The sequence below is a fragment of the Apodemus sylvaticus genome, chromosome 23 (genome assembly GCF_947179515.1).
Source record: "Apodemus sylvaticus chromosome 23, mApoSyl1.1, whole genome shotgun sequence".
In the NCBI taxonomy this organism is placed as follows: Eukaryota; Metazoa; Chordata; class Mammalia; order Rodentia; family Muridae; genus Apodemus; species Apodemus sylvaticus.
Window position 1 is genome coordinate 14073341 of NC_067494.1, and position 6000 is coordinate 14079340.

Consider the following 6000-nt stretch of genomic DNA (forward strand, 5'->3'; position numbering starts at 1 on the left):
TGCCTGCTTCGGGATCTGAACAGCCTGGACAACAGCACCCTGTCTACAGGCAGTGCAGAGTGTAAGCTGTGCACCAGAGGCCAACGGGGAAGGGGCAGCTTGCACTGGTGAGTCCAGCACTGACAAGACCAAGTAACACCAGTGAGAGCTAGATGGCAAAAGGCAAACGCAAGAACGTCACTAACAGAAATCAAGGCAATATGGCAACATCTGAACCCAATTCTCCTCTACCAGCAAGTCCTGGATACCCCATCACACCAGTAAAACAAGATTTGGATTTAAAATCACTGGTCATGATGCTGGTACAGGAACACATGAAGGACATTCAGGAGAAAATGGATCAAAAGTTAGAAGCCCTTGCAAGGGAAACACAAAAATCATTGAAAGAAATCCAGGAGAATACAAAAGCCAACAAGGAGGAAATGCAAAAAACACTTAAAGAAATACAGGAGAACTTTGGTCAACAGGCTGAGGTCATGAAAGACGAAACACAAAAATCTCTTAAAGAAATACAGGAGAACTTTGGTCAACAGGCTGAGGTCATGAAAGAAAAAACACAAAAATCTCTTAAAGAATTACAGGAAAGCACAAACAAGCAAGTGAAGGAGCTAAGCAAAACCATCCAGGATCTAAAATCAGAAGTAGAAACAACTAAGAAAACTCAAAAGGAGACAACTTTGGAGATAGAAGGCCTTGGGAAGAAATCAGGGGACAGAGATGCAAATATCAACAACAGAATACAAGAGATAGAAGAAAGAATCTCAGATGCTGAAGATTCCATAGAAACCATGGACTCAACAGTTAAAGAAAATGCAAAATGCAAAAAGCTTGTAACCCAAAATATCCAGGAAATCCAGGACACAATGAGAAGACCAAACCTAAGGATTATAGGCATAGATGAGAGTGAAGATTTACAACTTAAAGGGCCAGCAAATATCTTCAATAAAATTATGGAAGAAAACTTCCCTAACCTAAAGAGAGAGATGCCCATGAATATACAAGAAGCCTACAGAACTCCAAACAGACTGGACCAGAACAGAAATACTTCCCGTCACATAATAATCAAAACACCAAATGTTCTAAACAAAGAAAGAATATTAAAGGCAGTAAGAGAAAAAGGCCAAGTAACATATAAAGGAAGACCTATCAGAATCACAGCAGACTTTTCACCTGAGACTATGAAGGCTAGAAGGTCCTGGGCAGATCTCATGCAGACTCTAAGAGAACACAAATGCCAACCAAAACTACTATATCCAGCAAAACTCTCAATCACCATAGATGGAGAAACTAAGATATTTCACGACAAAACCAAGTTCACCCAATATCTATCCACAAACCCAGCCCTAAAAAGGATAATAGGAGGACAACACCAATACAAGGAGGGAAACTTCACCCTGAAAAAAGCAAGATAGTAACCTTTCATCAAACCCAAAAGAAGTTAAGCAATCAAATTTAAAAAATAACGTCAAAAATGATAGGAAGTAACAATCACTATTCCTTAATATCTCTTAACATCAATGGACTCAATGCCCCAATAAAAAGACACAGACTAACTGACTGGATACGTAAACAGGACCCTACATTTTGCTGCTTACAGGAAACACACCTCAGGGTCAAAGACAAACACTACCTTAGAGTAAAAGGCTGGAAGACAATTTTACAAGCAAATGGTCTCAGGAAACAAGCTGGAGTAGCCATTTTAATATCAGATAAAATTGACTTTCAACCCAAAGTCATCAAAAGAGACTCTGAGGGACACTTCTTGCTGGTCAAAGGAAAAATACAACAAGAAGAACTCTCAATCCTGAACATCTATGCTCCAAATGCAAGGGCACCCTCTTTCATAAAAGAAACTTTATTAAAACTCAAAGCACACATTGCACCTAACACAATAATTGTGGGTGACTTCAACACTGCACTTTCCTCAATGGACCGATCAGGAAAACAGAAACTAAACAAGGACACAATGAAACTAATTGAAGCTATGGACCAATTAGATTTAACAGATATATATAGAACATTCTATCCTAAAACAAAAGAATATACCTTTTTTCAGCACCTCATGGTACCTTCTCCAAAATCGACCATATAATTGGTCACAAGACAGACCTCAACAAATACAAGAAGATAGAACTAATCCCATGCCTCCTATCTGATCACTATGGAATAAAAGTGGTCTTCAATAGGAACAGAAACAACAGAAAACCCACATACACGTGGAAATTGAACAATACTCTACTCAATGATACCTTGGTCAAGGAAGAAATAAAGAAAGAAATTAAAGACTTTTTAGAACACAATGAAAATGAAAACACAACATACCCAAATCTATGGGACACAATGAAAGCAGTGCTAAGAGGAAAACTCATAGCCCTGAGTGCCTCCAAAAAGAAAATGGAGAGAGCATGCCTTACCAACTTAATGACACACCTGAAAGCCCTAGAACAAAAAGAAGCTATTTCACCCAGGAGGAGTAGAAGGCAGGAAATCATCAAACTCAGGGCCGAAATCAATCAAGTAGAAACAAAGAGAACCACACAAAAAATCAACAAAACCAGGAGCTGGTTCTTTGAGAAAATCAACAAGATAGATAAACCCTTAGCCAGACTGACCAAAGGGCACAGAGAAAGTATCCAAATTAACAAACTTAGAAATGAAAAGGGAGACATAACAACGGAAACTGAGGAAATCCAAAAAATCATCAGATCCTACTACAAGAACCTGTACTCAACACAACTGGGGAATCTGGAGGAAATGGACAATTTCCTTGACAGATACCAAATACCAAAATTAAATCAGGACCAACTAGACCATCTGAACAGTCCCATAAAGCCTAAAGAAATAGAAGGAGTCATAGAAAGTCTTCCAACCAAAAAAAGCACAGGACCAGATGGTTTCAGTGCAGAATTCTACCAGACCTTCAAAGAAGAGTTAACACCAATACTCTTCAAACTATTCCACAAAATAGAAACAGAAGGAACACTACCCAATTCCTTCTACGAAGCCACAATTACGCTGATACCAAAGCCACACAAAGATCCAACAAAGAAAGAGAACTTCAGACCAATTTCCCTTATGAACATCGATGCAAAAATACTCAATAAAATTCTTGCCAACCGAATCCAAGAACACATCAAAACGATCATCCACCATGATCAAGTAGGCTTTATCCCGGGAATGCAGGGTTGGTTCAATATACGGAAATCCATCAATACAATCCACTACATAAACAAACTCAAAGAACAAAACCACATGGTCATTTCATTGGATGCTGAAAAAGCATTTGACAAAATTCAGCATCCTTTCATGCTTAAAGTCTTGGAGAGAACAGGAATTCAAGGCCCATACCTAAACATAGTAAAAGCAATATACAGCAAACCGGTAGCCAGCATCAAACTAAATGGAGAGAAACTTGAAGCAATCCCACTGAAATCAGGGACCAGACAAGGCTGCCCCCTTTCTCCTTATCTTTTCAATATTGTACTTGAGGTACTAGCTCGGGCAATTCGACAACATAAGGAGGTCAAAGGGATACAAATTGGAAAGGAGGAAGTCAAACTATCATTATTTGCAGACGACATGATAGTCTACCTAAGTGACCCAAAAAACTCCACTAGAGAGCTCCTACAGCTGATAAACAACTTCAGCAAAGTGGCAGGTTATAAAATCAACTCAAGCAAATCAGTGGCCTTCCTATACTCAAAGGATAAGCAGGCTGAGAAAGAAATTAGGGAAATGACCCCCTTCACAATAGCCACAAACAGTATAAAGTATCTTGGGGTGACTCTTACCAAACATGCGAAAGATCTGTATGACAAGAACTTCAAGACTCTGAAGAAGGAAATGGAAGAAGACCTCAAAAAATGGGAAAACCTCCCATGCTCATGGATCGGTAGAATCAATATAGTTAAAATGTCCATTTTGCCTAAAGCACTATACAGATTCAATGCAATACCCATCAAAATCCCAACTCAATTCTTCACAGAGTTAGAAAGAGCAATTATCAAATTCATCTGGAACAACAAAAAACCCAGGATAGCTGAAACTATTCTCAGCAACAAAAGAAAATCTGGGGGAATCAGTATCCCTGACCTCAAGCAATACTACAGAGCAATAGTGTTAAAAACTGCATGGTATTGGTACAGTGACAGGCAGGAGGATCAATGGAACAGGATTGAAGATCCAGAAATGAACCCACACACCTATGGCCACTTGATCCTCGACAAAGAGGCTGAAAACATCCAATGGAAAAAAGATAGCCTTTTCAACAAATGGTGCTGGTTCAACTGGAGGTCAGCATGCAGAAGAATGCGAATTGATCCATCCTTGTCTCCTTGTACTAAGCTCAAATCCAAATGGATCAAGGACCTCCACATAAAGCCAGACACTCTGAAGCTAATAGAAAAGAAACTGGGGAAGACCCTTGAGGACATCGGTACAGGGAGAAAGTTTCTGAACAGAACACCAATAGCGTATGCTCTAAGAGCAAGAATTGACAAATGGGACCTCATAAGGTTACAGAGTTTCTGTAAGGCAAAGGACACCATCAAGAGGACAGATTGGCAACCAACAAATTGGGAAAAGATCTTCACCAATCCTACATCAGATAGAGGGCTAATATCCAATATATATAAAGAACTCAAGAAGTTAGACTCCAGAAAACCGAACAACCCTATTAAAAAAATGGGGTACAGAGTTAAACAAAGAATTCTCACCTGAAGAACTTCGGATGGCGGAGAAGCATCTTAAAAAATGCTCAACTTCATTAGTCATTGGGGAAATGCAAATCAAAACAACTCTAAGATTTCATCTTACACCAGTCAGAATGGCTAAGATTAAAAATTCAGGAGACAGCAGGTGTTGGAGAGGGTGCGGAGAAAGAGGAACACTCCTCCACTGCTGGTGGGGTTGCAAATTGGTACAACCACTCTGGAAAGCAGTCTGGCGGTTCCTCCGAAAACTGGGCACCTCACTTCCAGAAGATCCTGCTATACCACTCCTGGGCATATACCCAGAGGATTCCCCACCATGTAATAAGGATACATGCTCTACTATGTTCATAGCAGCCCTATTTATAATTGCCAGATGCTGGAAAGAACCCAGGTATCCCTCAACAGAAGAGTGGATACAAAAAATGTGGTATATCTACACAATGGAGTACTATTCAGCCATTAGAAACAATGAATTCATGAAATTCAGGCAAATGGATGGAGCTAGAGAACATCATACTAAGTGAGGTAACCCAGACTCAAAAGGTGAATCATGGTATGCACTCACTAATAAGTGGTTATTAACCTAGAAAACTGGAATACCCAAAACATAATCCACACATCAAATGAGATACAAGAAGAAAGCAGGAGTGGTCCCTGGTTCTGGAAAGACTCAGTGAAACAGTATTTGGCAAAACCAGAACGGGGAACTGGGAAGGGGTGGGAGGGAGGACGGGGGAAGAGAAGGGGGCTTAAGGGACTTTCGGGGAGTGGGGGGGGCTAGAAAAGGGGAAATCATTTGAAATGTAAATAAATTATATCGAATAAAAAAAAAAGAAACAATGAATTCATGAAATTCTTAGGCAAATGGATGGAGCTAGAGAACATCATACTAAGTGAGGTAACCCAGACTCAAAAGGTGAATCATAGTATGCACTCACTAATAAGTGTATATTAACCTAGAAAACTGGAATACCCAAAACTTAATCCACACATCAAATGAGGTACAAGAAGAAAGGAGGAGTGGCCCCTTGTTCTGGAAAGACTCAGTGAAGCAGTATTCAGCAAAACCAGAACGGGGAAGTGGGAAGGGGTGGGTGGGAGGACAGGGGGAGAGGAGGGGGCTTACGGGACTTTCGAGGAGTGGGGGCTAGAAAAGGGGAAATCATTTGAAATGAAAATAAAACAATATATCGAATAAAAAAAAAAAGAAATGTTCAACACCATTAGGGAAATGCAAATCAAAACAACCCTGAGATTTCACCACACACCAGTCAGAATGGCTAAGATT